The sequence below is a fragment of the Lampetra fluviatilis genome, chromosome 62 (genome assembly GCF_964198595.1).
Source record: "Lampetra fluviatilis chromosome 62, kcLamFluv1.1, whole genome shotgun sequence".
Classification (NCBI taxonomy): domain Eukaryota; kingdom Metazoa; phylum Chordata; class Hyperoartia; order Petromyzontiformes; family Petromyzontidae; genus Lampetra; species Lampetra fluviatilis.
Window position 1 is genome coordinate 4,120,381 of NC_136336.1, and position 19,003 is coordinate 4,139,383.

Genomic DNA, 19,003 nt, shown 5'->3' on the forward strand with positions numbered 1-19,003 from the left:
GGCAATTGAGTGAATGGACGCAATTCAGGGTCACGTTTCGATTCCACATTTCCACACACATATTGTTGTTATTATTGTGGTGAGTGTAGTGGCCTCTAGTAGCTGGAGGGGCCACATTCAAAATCCGTAGCATTCAACACGCACGAGTCTAAATGATGTCGATTCCTTTTGATTGCGCGAAACTCGGTATCCCAAAGCGTCGTCGCCATTCACGATGATCAGTTTGCTGCTGGATGAAGACCTCCCCAATGCGATGCAACGGTCCATCACATCCTAACAATAACAACAAAACTACATTCACACCATTGGAACCTCATTTGCCAGTAAAAAATATGATAATTGGTTTTTTACCCTTCTATCTGGCAACAAAACTGACACCTTTTTTACAAGGAGTCATGTTTACATAGACCACAATACCTGAGTTGTGCGCCTTTTGGCGTCATCTGGTCCAACCCATGTGAGACTAGGCTCTAAGGAAAGCTGTCTCGGGTGTGGACCAATCAACTTCAAGGACAGTGCACATCAGAGTTATGTTTTTTGTTTGCATTATGACCGCAGGTATTGTGATCTATGTAAACATGACTCCTTGTAAAAAAGGTGTCCGTTTTGTTGCCAGATAGAAGGGTAAAAAAACAATTATCAAAACTACATTCGTCAATGAAAAAAATACACAACAGGCGACGTTTCGGGCCATGAGCACGTAAATCCATAGAGCTCTGCTCACAAAATCCAAGAAAACATTTTTATTTGACCAGGTAAGGCCCACTGAGCTATATAGCTCTTGTTCAGGATCGTCCTGGCCGCAACTGATTGCTCAATGAAGTGGGTTATCATCACGTGGAAATTAAAGTAGTAGCCAAATATTCTACACACACGTTGATTTTAAATGTGGACGGGAAAACCAGAGGACCCGGAGAAAAATCCACCCGACCACGGGGGGAGAGTAAAAGAGACGTGCAAACTCCAAATATACAGCAGCAGGTGTCAAGGTCGGGATCGAACCCACGACCTCCTGTATACCAGGCGAGGAAGTTAACATCTCATAGCCACCGTGATGATGATGAGAGAGAGAGAGAGACACGCAAACTCCAAATATACAGCAGCAGGTGTCAAGGTCGGGATCGAACCCACGACCTCCTGTATACCAGGCGAGGTAGTTAACATCTCACCAGCCTAGTGCCCTAAGCAGAACTCCTGAAAAGAGTGTGGAGACTCGGTGACTCTCTCCGCGACGAATGCGTTCGAGTTGTTGTTTGCTGTTGTTGTAACTGGAGACGCGGAGCTGTATTAATGGAGAGCGCATGTCTGGGCGCTTGTCCTGAGGAGGAATGTAACGCCACGGCATTCTCGGCATGACGCAGCGTGGCTGCTTAGAGCCCTGCTGCGTGAGGTCAAGGGTTATCGAAGCTGGCGAACTCTTGTTTCTGTAACGTGTGTGTGTGTGCACCGTGCGTGCCGTGAATGTGTGCACCGTGAATGTGTGTGTGTGCACCATGTCCACGTGTGTGTCCGCGCCACACTGTGTAGTGTGCGTGTGTGCGCGCCGTGTGTAGCGGTAGTGTAGCGTAGGCGTAGTCGTATTAATAACTAGGAAGCACAACTGTGCACACACGTAGTTCCATACTGCGCACCCATGTCCCTAGCACAGTGACAGCCCCGCCCCCCTCCTGTATTTACTCGTCATTAGATCGGTGCAATCGCTCCGGTAAGCTTAATGAACGTGCGTAATTCACCAGGAGGCCAATGATCTGGACACTTAACAGCAGTAACACGCGCGGCTGTGCAGCTCAAGTTGTGAGCGCGTGTGGAAGAATTTCGGGCCGTTTTTTTCTCCCCCCCCCCCCCAAGTAAATAAATATACAGTGCGTACGAAAAATATCGAGAAATATATAATATTTGGTCAAACATCACCACCTGCGTATAGGTCTTGAGAGTCGGTGGGACTCTCCTGTGTAAATAAAGACATTTATTTATACAAAGGCAAAGCTCCCCCGTATAGACTTAACAGATTTTGGAGCAAGTGCTGTTAGCGAGCAGCTATGAAGGGCGGGCACGGCGCACGAGTGGGTGGTAAGGCCAGCACCACGCCCGTTCCCCTTTGTCTCCCCAGTGGCGGTGTTTACACAACACATCAGGCACTCATTGGAGGCTGAGTCGACCTCGGAGGCCCAGGATCAGTTCAGATATTAGTCACTGGCGTTGGTTTTTAGTGACTAAGTACGAAACAAGGCAGGGAGTCATGTGACCAAATTCACCGAGTTGCAAGAGCAGGGGACTCAAGCTGCCCAATGACTGAATCGCCCAGAGTGTACCCGATCCGAATAAGAACGCTCAAGCTAAGCAGGCTTGAGCCTGGATAGTGCTTTGGTTGGGCCACCGCCACACACAACACAGGTGTTGTAGGGTGTTGCTGCTGCTGGGCTACGTGGACAGCTTAAGGCGGTACAGCAAAGTCCATTACTGTGCTCCAAAGTCTACGCTCGCTCTGCCTTCAGTGACCTTTATCCAGCAGTGGATTGACAAGACGGCTGTAAATTCGTTTACTGGTGAGTATCTTGATGTGCTGCTTACTGCATGGCTGTGGTGAGAGAGGGTGCCATGGTGGCGAGATGTTAACTACTTTTTCTGACAGACAGACGCCTGTATAATGGGATACTCTTTGGTTCTTTCGGTAAAGTCACGTTGGTGAAAAAATATAAAGAAAAAATAAGAATAAAAATAGAAATCAAATTAAATCACAACGTTTCGGAAGCAACACAAGCTTCCGTCATCGAGTGAGACAACCACAGCAAAAAACTTCCGAAACGTCGTGATTTAATTTGATTGTTTATATTTGTATTCTTATTTTTTCACCTACGTGACTTTACCGAAAGAACCAAAGAGTATGGATCCTTGCAGTCACGAAAACTTAAAATCTAGAATGTATAATTGGAGTTCCTCTCTCCCCGTGGTTGCGTGGATTTTTTTGCGGGTCCCCCCGGTTTTTTCCTCCACATTTAGAATCAACATCACCCGTTTGGAGTATTTGGCTGCAATACATTTCCACGTGATAAGCCACTTTGTTGGGCTATCGTTTGTGGCCAGGTCGCTTCTAAAAAAGAGCTGTATAGCTCAGTGGGCCTTACGTGGTAAAATAAAAAATAGTTTAGTTAAGTGTGTTACTGTTAAGTGGTAGAGGTCTTGATGCAAACTCATCGCGACGAAGTAAAGTGCAGCCTTTTGCTTTGGCCATCATACTGGGTATCTCTTAGAAAGTAAGTTTTATTAATATTACTACGCTAGTTTATCCAGGACAGCATCACCGAGTTAAGTGTTCACTTTTGGGGATAATGTTGCCATTTGTACTCCCAATTGAGCAATTATGCTGGTACATTTTCAGCATTGGGATGCTTTCTCCAAGTTTGCTATTTATTTGGTTGAACCAGGGGAGAACTCAAGAGATCCAGGATAGATTATTATCATTTGCAAGAGTGACCTGGGGGCATTAACCTGCCAGTCGGGGGCGCTTGTTTAATGAGTGATTACGTGGGTGGGTGATTGAGTGGATGAGCGACTGGGTGAGTTGGTGGGTGAGTGGGTGAGTGAGTTTAAGTTTATTTTGTGTAACCAGATGAGAAGACGATGAGGGCTAGCATTTAGCATCTCATTTGCAAGAGTGACCTTCGGTTATTAATCCGGCAATCTGGGAGGGCGCTGTTGCTACGTGTAATTCCCATTGAGTCACATCCGATACCAAGTTGCATTTAACGGTTTTAACCAGGATCCTTCTAAAGGAAGAATCTCGCCTGAGGCTCTTTCCCTCTCTAAGCGAACCCCATTTCCCCTCGCCATCGCGACATCGGTGGGGAGGAGGGGGGGGAGGTTTCCTGTGTGTGTCCTTTTCGGCGTGAGCTTTTGTTTTTCACTTTGCAGGTTTTTTTGTTGTTTTTGCCGTCTATATTGCCAGCGTGGCGTCGGGCGTATGCAGTTTTCACGGACGTCCCAAGTGTGTAGAATGTGTGCTCCACAAATCTGTCTGTCCGCCTAATTAAGCTAGTTGTATTTACTGGCGAAACGTCACACTCAGATTTTGAATGTTGTGGATTTGCTCTCCAACACACCGGTGTGCTGTACTAGTGTAGTGGGTTCACTTGAGAGAAACAAATTCAGGAGGTAACACGTTTATTCTACAACCACAACAGGGTAACTACATAACCAGTAACCACAACGGGATAACTACATAACCGGTAACCACCACGGGGTATCTATAAAAATGGGTCAGGTCAGTCGGCACACTGCCTGACCCACGATGCCGAGCACGAAGACCGGAGACCTAGGAGAAGACGTAGCACGGCTGGTTTCATTCCAGCAGACAGCCCCGATGGGACCCCGTGACCTCCCTTTTATGCCCTCCAGCGTGGCCTGGCTCCGCCCTTTGCCACGCCCCCTTCTGGAACCTACAAGAAGGTTCTGGGTCACCTTCCACGTATCCCCTGCCTGGCTCCGCCCTCGGCCACGCCCCCTTCTTGAACTCACTAGAAGGTTCTGGGCCCTACAATACGTGTCCCCTCGGTCACCTTTGGCCTACATCCTCACCTTGCCCTATCACGTGCCCTTGCCAGCCAGTCTGGCTACTACGTCCTCAACTGCCCCCTACTCTGCCAGCCCCTAGAACCATGCTCCCCTAGAGACCTCTTCCATGACATCTTGTACTCTGCTGGCAGAGAGGGCTACTACACACGCAATTCCTCTCTCTGTTGGTAGATGGCGTTAGGCGCCGTAGTTTTATTATATGTCACTACACTAGTAACGAATTGCCATGTTCTGTTTACGTGACTTTCCTTTCTAATTGGCTGTGTCGGCTAGTGGTGGGTTTAAGGACACATTTAAATTTACCCGATCTAACCTAAAAAAACTATCTCATGAACGCGTGCTGGCGCATGTTTTTGGATAAAATAAAGTGAAGCCACTATTTTTTCTTTTTTTAGTATTGCGTGTCGCGCTCATTACCACTTTTTCCTTCCGTTGTTGGAAATACAAAGAAGATACATTTGCGGCGCGTCAAGCGATTTGCGGCAGAATATTGTAACCCTCGTTTGTAAATGCCATGGCTCCGCTCGGCTTGTATTTAATTTCGTATCAATTAAGGCCAAGGCAAAGAAAGGCAAAGTGTTTTTCATGGTCAAACAGGCATTGGGCAGTCCCGAACCAGCGGTGGAATAGCCACATTCCTATGGCAGGGAGCTAATAGAACAATAAATGAGTGGTGGCAGCTTCACTGGGTAGCACTCACATTGAGTGAGTGCATGGTTGGCTACGTACGAAATAAGTTATATATACGTCCATTGAGGAATGACGGGGATGAGTTGACAATGGCCTCGATGGGAACGTTTGTTTTGTAATGTGGGGAGAGGATCGTATTCCAGCAATGGATTTCTGAATCTATCTGTACGGAGTTTTGAGTGTTAAGCCCACTTTTTACGTGCGTGGAATTGTATCCGGCTTCTCTAGTTTCCTCCCTCACAAAAAACCAACCTCTCGCTTGTGGAATTTCTGCAAACATCCTAAGGTAGCGGCAGCCTCCTGGAAACGAGCTTCAAGGCTTCAGCCAAGGCCTTCCTGGGTAATAAACGGCATTCGAGTATTGTTGTAATTATTGTGTCGCCGTTGAATAAATGTGCTCGTCGTACACATTTTTACGCCGCACATTGGTCTCAAAGCAAATTTGAGGCTTACTGCAGTCGTCACTGCTTCGCTCTTTCTTCCCCCCTGCGCATCTCCAGCTCCCTCAACCTCTCGCTTCTAGCCCGGGCCACTTCCCCCCTCCTTCACCCGCACAGTCTCACGTCCCAGTCCCTGACGTCCACACTTATATAAACTCCTTAGCCCTGGCATTTCTCCCACTTTAGTAAAATAATTCTAGCTGTGATTTTCATCACCTGATGATGATGATTGCTTGTGTTGCAATCAAAACGTCGTGAATTAATTTTACTTTTATTTATTTTTTATTTCTATTTTTATTTTTTACCTACATGACTTTACCGAAAGAACCAAAGAGTATGGATGCTTGTTTTCTTTTTCGTCTGCAAATTCCAACAATAAGGAAGCCAGCTCTTAACGGCTCCACCCCCTCATGTTGGCTTTCCCCTCACACCCCACGCACCTCACTATTCTACTCTTGAACGTTTGTAATATGTTCAGGTGCTAGATGCCAATGTGTGGGGCCTGCTAGTCACGAAGCCGCTTCAAGACACTGTTCGTGTCGTTTTGCTGCAGTGGTTTACTTGACGGTCCAATCGTAGCACTGTGGCATATCTAATGTATCTCTGTGTACACATGAGTCTCTACGTATATCCATATATCTCTATGGGTGTTTATGGGTCTCTATGTATCGCTTTGGGTCCCTATGGGTCTATTATACGGTCCATAGTTTGGGTTGCGTGGCCACAATCGCAGCATTGTGGCGTGTCTAATGTGTCTCTGTGTCTGTGTACACGAGTCTCTACGTATATCTACTAGCATAAGTACCCGGCGTTGCCCGGGTGAAAAATATATTTCTTAATAACCTTACATATATACACAGATGGGCTGCTACCCCTGCCCCCCCCCCCCCCCAGGCACGATCTCCTCGGCCGCTGTGCAGTAATATGTACGGCCTATAGTGTGGTGGGGTGTCGAGGCCTAGTACCGTGCAGAGCCTCCGGCTTCGCCTAGATTGCCCACCCAGCTGAGGCTGGGTACCGGGGCCGTTACCCCCCCCCCCCCCCCCGCGCTACAATAATACTGTGTAATCGCTATAATTTTATAATCTACCGACCCTATAATAGTAATTGCACACATTGTGGTGGGGGGGGGAGTGAAGAGGACGTGAAACTTTGATGAATTTACCTCAGAGTCGCGTGTTAATGCGTGCGCATATTTTTAACGGGAATTAAAAATGGCGTCCACCCCGCAGCGAATGCGTCGCTACCCGTTGCCAGGGGCAACCGCCGTCCAATGAAACTGCGTATGGTCCAGCGACACACAGACAGACAGACAGATTTGCGATTTTCTATATATAGATATATCTTTATGGGTCTCTGTATCGCTTTGGGTTCCTATGGTTCTACTTTACGGTCATTAGTTTGGGTTTCATTGCCACAATCGCAGTACTGTGGCTTGTGTCTTTAACTTTCCATTTATGAAGGAGGTGTGCGTATTGGCCTGCTGATGATGTTCTGATGCGTTTGCATATCAAGAGGAATTTAGCATATTTAGCATATTTATGGGAAACGCAGATATGCGATTAGTACTACTTGTGAAATAAGCATTCCACAAGTAGTACTAATCGCATATCTGCATTTCCCATAAATATGCTAAATTCCTCTTGATATGCAAATTATTTTGTCAAGGCGCCCTTCCCCCCCTCCATCCCAGCTTAAATAGTCGCTCCAAGCCTGGGGCGTGTCATTCAGACTCTGTCCACCTGAGGACGGCTGCTTGCGTTGTGGCCGAAACGTCGTGAGAATTATTTAATGTTTTATTTTTATTATTTTATTATTTCCATTCTACGTGACTTTACCGAAAGAACCAAGAAGACCTAGATGGTGATTCTGATTACGTGTTCCTCTTTGACAACCGCCGCTGGCATCATTGCGGGTGTATGTTGTTGAGCGGTGGCACCCTGCTTGGAGCCGGCTGTGACCGGATAGACTCGGCCACGAGTGGATTCACTCCAATAGCTTGTGGCTTGTCTCGGATTACAACCTATTTACTCGCCACAGTGGGGCACCACGGTGGCTCGGAGATGTTAACTGCCTCGCCTGGTATGCAGGCGGTCGTGGGTTCGATCCCGACCCTGACGTCTGTATATGTAAAGTTTGCGTGTCTCTCTTCCTGTGGTCGCGTGGATTTTTCTCCAGGTCCTCTACATTTAGAATCGACATCATATGTTCGGAGTATTTGGCTGCTATTATAACCTTCCACGTGATAAGCCACTTGGTTGAACTATTGTTTGTGGCTAGGTCGCTTCTGAAAAAGGGCTACATGGCTCAGTGGGCCTGACCTGATAGGATACAAAATAGTTTTAGTTTCTTTAGTCAAGTTTGCTTTTTTTATTGACCGTGTCCCGAAACACATTTGCACGACAACTTTTAAAGGACATTTTTCATCCAGTTTCAACCGGTCCGATGACTCGGTGGTCGAGCGAGCGGCTCGCAAATCGGAATGTCGCAAGTTCAAATCTTGGTGCAGGGTTGTTGACTCAGTCCGATCATCCCTGACACCGGGAGGTTGGGGGGGGGGGTGGTCGATAAAATAGATATAACTTTGTGGGAAAGTCTAAAGTAGTTGTCTAATAGACTCCCTGCCATCATAGGAATGTGGTATTTCCACCACTTGGCTCAGGGCCGTGAACGGGAGATGAGCAGCGGTCTTAATGCTCATTTGAACAAAAAAAAAACTGCCCTTTTTTTTTTTGGTACGACTCGGATACATATTTTCGACTTATGAATACGTTTCTTGTTTTTTTACAATTCCTATCATTCTTCGCGTCATTTGTTCAAATAAACGGCACCTTTTTGAATAAGAAAGTCAATTTTAAACCCGATCACTGGAATGTCCTCACGGCCTCAAATCTTATCCACATTCACAACAAGATTATTAAATGAGAAAAAAATATTTTACCAGCTAAGCCCACTGAGCGACCTGGCCACAAATGATAGAGCAACGAAGTGGCTTCTCATCATGTGGAAATTTACAGCAGCCCCAAAGACGCACCTTGAGTCTAAACGTGGTGGTAAAAAACCGGAGCACCCGACGAAAAATCCACGCGACCACGGGGAGAGAGAGACACGCAAACTCCAAATATACAGCAGGCGTTTGGGTCGGGATCGAACCCACGATCTCCTGTATACCAGGCGAGGTAGCTAACATCTCACCACGGAGAGAGACACGCAAACTCCAATAATACAGCAGGCGTCCGGGTCGTGATCGAACCCACGACCTCCTGTATACCAGGCGAGGTAGCTAACATCTCACCACGGAGAGAGACACGCAAACTCCAATAATACAGCAGGCGTCAGGGTCGCGAACGAACCCACGACCTCCTGTATACCAGGCGAGGTAGTTAACATCTCACCACGGAGAGAGACACGCAAACTCCAAATATACAGCAGGCGTCCGGGTCGTGATCGAACCCACGACCTCCTGTATACCAGGCGAGGTAGCTAACATCTCACCACGGAGAGAGACACGCAAACTCCAAATATACAGCAGGCGTCAGGGTCTGGATCGAACCCACGACATCCTGCATACCAGGCGAGGTAGTTAACATCTCCTAGCCACCGCGGCTCCCTGCGTGCCCCACACGCGCTCGCCCGCTTTCGAGCGGCAAGCGCGACACGGAAACTCTCGGCGATTGGAACGGAATCTGACAGCCCGTCGCCGAAGGCTTCGCGTCTTCCTTTCTTTGTAAATCTTGCGAAGGAAATTCTGAGGACTTATCACCCAGACAGCTATAGAATCGCCGGTGCGGTGGCAGGTGCCCCCCCCCTCCCTCCGCACGCAAATTTTTACCGTTAAATTTAGAAAGCGGGTGGCGCGAACCGAGACGTTTTATCGTCTTGAGATCGCTATCTTGCTGAAGGTGCCTCTATCGCAACATTCCTTGCTGTCTGCAGGGGAGCCCGTCCCACAGCTTAGACTGCACCGGTGCGTGCATTCACACGTGCAAAGAGAGCCGATAAATGACTATAAATGGACGAAGTAAATGTCGCGTAATTCTTTTTTTTACAATTTTTTTACAATGCCATGCTGGCGGTGGCTCACAAACATGAATGAAAGACAATTCGACACGCTCATCAATAACACCGCGGCCTTAAAGATAGTACAAGGGCCATTGACTGAAACGTTTCGTACATAATATATTTCTATAAGTTATTTATATATTATTATATAAATATTAGTTTCCCCCTTTTCATGGAAACGTTATTGACGAACGCATTTATTACATGTTTTCCCGTAGTTATTCGAAACTCACTGGTGACTTTTTCTTAAAATAAAACTGCAACTCGGCAAGGGAGGGTTGGAGAGGAATGCAGATTGCGACGGTTTCCCACACTCGACGCGGGAGACGTGGGAATAGGCGCGGTGGGTCAGGTGAGGGGGGGGGGCGCTTGCTTGGGGTCGCGCCCAGACGTCTCCAAATAGAGACGAGGCCCCCAGATTCATGGCTTTCTTAGAATTACTCCGTGGCCCCACAAACCGGGCCGTCCACCTCGCTCGCGTTTCGTTGTTGTGACGAGAGTCCTAATCGCGCACGATGAGTGCGCGGGTAGGTGAACGAACGTGCATGCGTACGTACATACATCGCAAGTCGCTTATTGTAGATGTAATAATGAATTACAACTAAACTAAAAATGGATTTTATTTTACCAGCTTAGGCTCACTGAGCCGTATAGCTCTTTTTCAGAAGCGGCCTGGCCACAAATGATAGCTCAACGAAGTGGCTTATTACGTGGAAATGTATAGCAGCCAAATACTCTAAATGCACATTGATTCTAAATGTGGAGGGAAAAATCCACGTGACCACGGGGAGAGAGACACCGCAAACTCGAAATATGCAGCAGGTTTCAGGGTCGGGATCAAACCCACGACCTCGTGCATACCTGGCGAGGTAGTTAGCGTCTCACCATCGCAACACAATAGGTAGAATAGGTTTCAAGTGTCAATTTTGTTATTCTTAAATAATTAATTTAATAACGTTTTCGGCTGGCTGGCCGGCCGGCCGGCCAGGATTGGGCAAAGACGTTGCCCAATTTTCACCCAGGCAAACAGAGCGCACAGAGTTGGGTTTTTCCTAACTTATCACTCGATGAGAACCAAGCGAGAACTTGGATGAGTCTCATTTTCAAGAGTGACCTGGGGCATTAATCTGCCAGTCGGGGGCGATGATTGCTGTTATGTGTGTGATCTCAGTTGCGGGGAGCGCTAGTCCAGCGGTTAGTGCGTTGCGCTATGAACCCAAAGACCCGATTTCGCTTCCCGCTCACCCCCAACACCAGTGACGATTATTTGAAATGGTCCTGGGCCTCCCCTATGTCGACTCGGCCACAAATGAGTACCTGGTGCGGTGTGTAAACATTGCCACTTGGGAGACAAGGGCGGTCGGGCACGGTGTTGACCACCCACCCCCAAGTGCGCCGTTCCGGCCTTTATAGGTGCTCGCTGACAGCACTTGCCCCAACAGTCTGCTAAGGCTACACGGGGGGTTCTTTGATCCCGGTTGAATAATTTACGCTGTCAAATTTTGGAATCGGAAAATTTGGACACCGTGACACCGGTGCACGACGGCCTACTCTTGCGAGCGACGTCGGGGTATCTTTAACATCCACCGTGAAGCGGACGGCGCGTGGTAGTAGTGGTGGTATTCCGGTTATTACACTCGCAGGGATGACCAGGTCGGCCACGGGATTCGAACCGCGAAACCTCTGCGGCAAGCGGCGAATGCCCTAGGCCGTGTCAGCGATCTGGGGGGGGGGATGATGTAATGGGGTTGGAGTGGGTGGCGCAGTGATTCGGCACATCGTGCCATGTACCCGGCGACGGTTGACATCAGTGGCGAGCGATGTCTTGGACCAGTAATGGGCCTCTCCCCCCCCCCTCCCCCCCCTTTAACCAATGCACATTGACCAATGTGGTGAAGTATGGTTGAACAATCCCCATTATTGACATGGTGTGAGGATGAGGGGGAAGTCCTTTATTTAACACTTGATTGATGAAAGTCTGTATACGTTGTTTGAGATGAATTATCATAAATGATAATATAAGGCGACTAATATTTTAACGGCAGGGCTACAACCCAGACCTGCTTGTGTTGTACTGCCTTTCGCAGCAATCAAAGTGTCAGTAGAGGGAAGTTTACCAGGCGGGCGGCTGAGCTATTTGTACGGATCGCAACTGTGGTCAATGCTGCACGGCAAGGCCGCTGCGTTGAGCCGTCATTCGTGATGGCCACGTCGCTTCTGAAAAAGAGGTACACAGCTCAGTGGAGCCTTACCTGGTCAAATAAAAAAACAGTTCAGTTTAGGTGGCGTTGATACCCAATGCTTGTATACTGAGCGTAAAAATCGGCGTTAAGCGATGAATCGATGCATCATTACAGCGCTAATTCGTGCACAGCGCACACAGGATATTTGAAATACTTCGAGATTAGCCTGTAGCCTCATGCACAGCACTAAAGGTATGCTGCTGCCTGCTGCACGTATTCGATTCATACTGGTAGGAATTACTTGGTTCCACCAGCCCACAGGGGATTATTGTGTCCGTCCGTCCGTCGTGTATCCAAAAATGGGAGGGGAGGGGCTGGGTGGGGAGGGGCTGGGTGGGGAGGGGCTGGGTGGGGAGGGGCTGGGTGGGGAGGGGCTGGGTGGGGCTGGGTGGGGCTGGGTGGGGAGGGGCTGGTCATCCCGTGGTGCCCTTATAAAACTCAACGTTTAACCTACTTATGCCGGCTTGTGCCCGCCCTCACAGTCGGCCATATTTGCGGAATACACCACGGCGCCGTTCACCCTGGCCATTGACCGAGCAACCCAACGTTTCTACCAGCTCCCTCCGCAGGAATGTGTTTTATTTTATTACTTTATATCAGCGGGGGGCGGGGGTAGGGGAGTTTAACCTCTGCAGATCCCGCTCCTTTCTCCCAGCCCTTCCTGGTTAGGTTTGAGCTTCGTTCAGCTCTGCGTCTTTACCATTGAGGACACTTCTTCTTTAGGGTTCCCACCTCTTACTGTTTAGGTGCCCCCCCCCCCGTCCTCTCCTCCCCCTGCCCCCCAGTTTGAGTAGTGGTGGTGGGGGATGTGGAAGGGGGGTGAGGGTTGGGGGGGGCGCGACTTCACACCAGAGGTCGCAACCGGGTACCCGATACCCGGCTACCGTACCCGGCCGGTTACGGGTACGGGTACCCGTTTGCGACCCTGGTGCGGCCGGGTACGGGTACGGGTAGGCCGTGAGTCACTGGTGAGTAGCCGTTTGTCACTCATTTCGGGTAGGGTACGGGTAGGGACGGCTACCTGTATCCAGCCGGGTATCCATTTGCGACCCTGGTGCGGCCGGGTACGGGTACGGGTAAGGAATTAAAACCCGTTTGCGACCTCTGCTTCACACCGACGGACAAAATCCCCTCTGTGTGAGAGCAGTATAACAGGAGGCTCTCGAGGTCACGCCAACAACGCTGCAGTGTAGCGTCGCGCGGGCTTCGAACACATTGCGGGTGACCGCTCGGTTGGAACTTGGTAGCGCGTCTCTCGCCTTAAACCGACATCTCCTTTCGGTGACACCGCCCCCCTCCTGCGTTTGTCCAATTTGAACGCGATCCCAAGGAAGAAAGGAAGGAAAAAGAACGAATATTGTTATTATTCACGATTACTATTTTTCCCAGTTGCCCGAGCGCGGAAAGCTGGACCCGCGCAGGAATGCACATTTGGCGGCGGCGTGCGTGCGTTGCTGCAAAAATCTTCTCCGGAGCCAGAACAATTCCTCCCTTTGACGCTTTCAAAAAGTGAAATAAAAGAACGCGTCGGAGAATGTTGGAAAAAATGAAAAGCAATGCCACGGAGTGGCGCGGCGAGCGCTGAGTGAAACGGAAGAGAGGGGGGGGTGAGCAGTGCAAGAGAGATGATAAGCAAAAAAAGTCCGTGTTGGCATTGTTACTCGTGAACTAACTTGAATCGTTACGTTTTTTCACATCTTTGAAAACAAAAATGTACATACTGGAGATTTGACGATGCACCACCCCCCTCCCTCCCCCATGCTCAGCAAATTGATTAATTGTCACGAATTGTTTCATGAACTTTTTTTTTAGCCCAGTGTTGAATTGCTACAGAGCGTTTGCCACTTGTAGTAGGGGTTCCACGGTTTCCCAGTGGACGTTCAAGATTCCGTGATATTACCATCTTCGAGAAAAGAAGGACGCGTGTGCATCATGGTCCAAAGTTTGACAAGGTTAATAAATCAACCGCAAATTACTGAATTTGAGAAATACGTAGCAACATCGCTCCTACCCATGAACACTTAGCAGGTCCCTCCAGAGAAAAAAAAAGAGCCTTGAGGCTACGGTGAGACTTTCCTTGGTGAATGTCATCGATCAATTACCAATCAATAGTGGCTGGCCTTTATAGTGGTCTAGACATAAAGACGATCACCGCATTGCACGTTTTCAGATGCGCTTCTGCGGCCGTTCGGAACGCACACCTTTCCAATATTAAGAAGCCATATTAGGACTGCTTTTTGTGTGTTAGTTTGTTGTCCTTTCCCCCGGCACCTCCGATTTAGCACGGTTGGCTACGTACGGTGCGAAAGAAGTTCAACGTACATACAATAGGCGTGTGCCGTGGGGAGCAGGGCAGGGAGAGCAGTTGAATCTTTCTAGATTTGAAGTTTTCGTGACTGCAAGGATCCATACTCTTTGGTTCTTTTGGTAAAGTTACGTAGGTGAGGTAAAAAAATGAAAATATCTAAATTAAATCACGACGTTTCGGAAGCAACACAAGCCTTCGTCATCAGGTAGGATAGCCACAGCAAGACAAATTTCTTGCTGTGGCTATTTTTTTTTTCATTCACCTACGTGACTTTACCGAAAGAACCAAAGAGTACAGTTGAATCTTAATGGGCCTCTCGCTATATTATGTCAACTGGTGAGGCTCGGGTGAGTTGGTGACTGGAGAGTGGTGACGGTCCGACGTGGGTCAGGGCGTCGCGCAGTGTTGAGCTCCGTTAATGAACCCGTGTCGTAAATAATCGGCAACATTGTTTTTCTCATGAGCCAACGGATGAGCGTGGGTGGACGACGATTGCCAAGCACGACGGTGACTCCGACTGCCCCGCCAGAGGCCAAGACGATGACGGGCTCATGTTATAACGAGTCGGAATGAACACGCAGGTTGAGATAAATCGGTAACGTTTTCGATGAAGACCAGGCACGGTTATTGGCTTGTATGCGTTTTGCAAAACATTTACTGTATTCGCCGATTGGCTGACTTGATTATTCCTGGGGAGGAAATTACGGCGATCCTCAACGCCAGCGTTTAATGACTACGAAGTGGTTGCCTTAAGGTTTTGGCTGCTTTAGTCGACCCGGCGCTGAGAGAATTATGAAATCCGTACAGCTTTCCGTAGACTAGACTCTGTGGATAAAATAAACCAAAAATATACAGAAAGTAACAATGGTGTAACGTTACCTTGTCCATAGGAGGGGCCGCTCTCTGGGATACATTAAGAATAATAATATCACAACCTTTATTTCATATCGGGCGAGAACCCTTGACACTCAAAACGTGTTCTTGGTTCTTTTGGTAAAGTCACGTAGAAGGGAAATAATAAAATAATAAACATAAAACATAATAAAATAATTCTCACGACGTTTCGGCCACAACGCAAGCAGCCGTCCTCAGGTGAAGAACAGGTCTGTCGGAAAGACAGCGTCTGAATGGGCACCACCAGGCTTGGCATCGTATATTTAATTAAATAGATTTTTAATTAATGTTTTCTCCTACAACATCAGAGTGCAGTGCCACATTAAACACGCACTACACTTAAAGCGATTTGAAGCATGTTTTATTTTTGGGGGGGGGGGAGGGCAGAGCTTTGAGACGTCATTTTTGAGTGGGGGTCTGACTTTTTGTGACGCCGTGTGACGAGGTGGGTGTGACCCGAGCAACATGAATATATAAATTGTACCGTGCACGCGATCGATCCTCATTCGGGGGGAGGCAGTGTTGGCGCAGGGGTAAGACGCTCGTGCCTGACAGCAAAGTAGGGCTTTTGTCAATCCGGTGGTCCGGGTCACTCTTCCAATGGAGACTCTTATCCTGGGTCCATTGAGTTCACCCTGGTTAAACAAAATCAACTTGGATCTTGGATTCGCCGGTTTTCTTCCATAGCTAAAACACACACACAATGTGTCTGGTATCGGCCTAAACATCCCAAATGACAATAATAATTCACATGACCTGCAAGTTACTCAATTGGGATCGCACACAGCAGCAACATCGCCCCCTTCTGTGCAAACCTGACTGGACCCTCCGAAAAATGAAGAATTGAGGCTCGATGAGGCTTTCATGGGTGAACAAGCTTCGTCATAATTTTCATAATGATGGCGAATGTGTAATGTGGTGCTCAGGACGCAGAGGCTGCCGTTGGCACTCGGCTCTCAGGGACACGTGCGACCGCGTGTGTGAACGGCGAGCGATAGCGTAGCGGTTAGTGCACTGCGCTACGAACCCGCCGACCCGGGTTTGATTCCCGCTTACAGCCAACAGCAGTCACGATTATCTGAATCGGTATCCTGGGCCTCCCCTAGGTCGACTGAGCCTCAAATGAGTACCTAGCACGATGTGTACAAGCATTGCCACTAGGGAGACAAAGGCGGCCGAGCGTGGTGTTGACCACCGATCCCCGCGTGTGTCCTGCCGGCTTTCATAGGTGCTCGCTAAAATTCTGTTACAGACTGTACAGGGGATCTTTGTCTTTGTGACTGCGTGCGTGACCACGTGTGTGACCACGTGCGTGACTGCGTACGTGACCACATGCGTGACCACGTGTGTGACCACGTGTGTGACCGACCACGTGTGGAAACTCCGGGGTGGAAACCTTCGCCACCAGACGCACACAGGCCAAACTACAAAAGCCACAGAAAACACCGCTCATTTCCAGCAAGATCCCATCGAGAGGACGGGACGACCCATAAGTTTCCTTTCTCAATCCGTTTTTAATTGAACCATCAAAACGTTACAATGAATCGATACATTTTGTTCTCCTATCACGCGGCAATAGTTGCGTTCCTGAAGGACACCGCGTTATTTAGAAATTACGTTATAATAAATCACGTGTAATATAGAGGTGAAGCACAGTCCGCGATAATACGTGAGATATATACGCAGACTGAACAAAGTCTGAGGCATCGAGAAGCATCCAGCAGCATCCCGCCTCGTGCAATGCTCCGCCGAGGCAGCCGGACAAGTGCTTATTCCTTCTCACGCTGCGACGTTGTATCCAATTCGCATCCACATTGTAAAAAAATGTGCTCCCCAATACATTCATCATCGCGTTTATATCCAATTCGCGTTATGAAAGCAACACGCGGCGTTATCGTAGTGCAGACTGTACATCATCAGCCACGGTCAATCTACTCCTAGATGAAGGCCTCCACGAGCTTCTTGCATGTCTCACGATCCTGTGATGCAACAATCCCACCCAGCGCCTTGACACACGAGCCGTACGGCTTCGCTCCGTCTCCCGAGTGGACGAACTCCCGGACACGTTTCATTCCTTGGCCACCACTCCGCTACTATTCTTGACCACCGGTCATCTTCCCTTTTAGCCATGGTCTGTCCTGCCCCAGCCCGCGCTTGCTTCATCCGCAGTTTGGATCGTTCCTTCAGCTTGTGTGTGTCCTCTAATCTGCGTGTTCCTCTTGCCGTCTCTCTCAACGTAACCAAGTCCTACACGCACGTAAACAGTCACCACCCCACCCCCCCCAACTCCCCGTTAAATTGCAACTCAACGCTTCCCGCAGTTCTACACCGAGGGTTCCCCCGCGTTGTGTGTTCAAAGCCCCTCGCGATCCTTGCACGATGCACGGTGGGCGTGTGCGTGCTCACGAGTGTGGTCTGCGTGCCGCGCTGTTGACACTGTGGTGCCGGGTTCCCCGCGCTCTCTTCTCCGCGCCGCCGTCGCCCCCCTCCCAAAAGCACGGAACTCGTTTCGCTTCGGCTTCCCCTTTGGGGGCCGATCCGCGCCTGGCACGGACGGCACCGCGCAGGGTTCTCGACGTTCTGACAACTGTGAGGAAGTGCGGTTTGTTGCTGGCCCGCTTTACGAAAATTCTGGTGGGGCCTTTTGGGACGCAGTGTTGGGCGACCCACGGTCAGAATATTGAAGGCCATCGCGCGCCTGGTGCCGGAAGTGCTGGAGTCACGCGGCCGGCTATCGCCACGCGGCCGATTCTCTCTCGAAACGTCGTGAGAATTATTTTGTTATGTTTTATTTTTATTATTTTATTACTTCCCTTCTACGTGACTTTACCGAAAGAACCAAGAAGATGAATCCCTGCAGTCACGAAAGCTTTAAATCGAGATTCTCTCTTTTTTTCTCTCTCTATTTCTCTCTCTCGAGCGCGTCCTCGGTTGAATTTCCGCTCGGTAATTTACCGCAAGACGTTTTACCCGAAGATCCCTATGCAGGGGCCTTCCGGAACGCCCCTTTAAAACCGCCCTGCGCTCATCCGCAGTGTCGTTAAACGCTGCCCAACCTTCCCACGCCCAGTCAATGTCTTGCCGGTCATCACTCGTAATCCCAAATTGTATTAAATGCCTCAAAAACTGGATTGTAGCGGGGAGTGGGGGGGCGATTTGGTTATTTTGTTTGAATGGTTATAATGACCCAGATGTCGCGCTCACGGGTTAGAGGTAACGAATCTCACGGGGTATCCTAAACCCGGTTGAGTAAAACGATGCAGAGTTAATTTCTGTTAGCTGTAAAGTTTTAGCAAGGGAAGGTGTGTGACGTTGATCCAAAATGCGCAAAAAAATGCACCAATCCCAATTGCACGTGTGCGTGTCACGAAATTTGACAATTGACATTCAATCTTGCTAATTAGATGTTGTAAATTAGCACGCCATTCCTTAGATAACGAATAATAATGAAGTTAGTTGACCTCGTTTAAGCTATTTCAGGGGCCGTATTGTAAAAAAGCAAGTTGTGTTCCTCTAACCCGTCGGTAACACGGTTGAAGTCGCCATCGGTCAGTCACACGCTGCAGGCGATGACACATGGGGTGGCGTGTCTGAGTTGAGCTGTGCCAATTTTATTATTCCCGCTCATTTGTCCAGGAAAGCGTCACCGAGTCTCGCGTCTAGATCTCTTTCACGAAGGTCTTGTGGTTTTTTTTTTTTCGCGAGAGTGGGCGATGATCTCTGCGTATCATTCCAATTGAATAATCTGCCGGTACTTTTGTTTTTATTTGGCAACATTTGGTGCCGTCACACGC

At 48.8% G+C, this 19,003-nt stretch overlaps 1 protein-coding gene across 2 annotated transcripts in view; it reads left to right on the plus strand.

The window, feature by feature from the left end:
- LOC144951377 (histone deacetylase 4-like) overlaps positions 1-19,003 on the plus strand; it is a 262,255-nt gene that overhangs the window by 20,310 nt on the left and 222,942 nt on the right. The gene's annotated exons all lie outside the window — the stretch shown is intronic.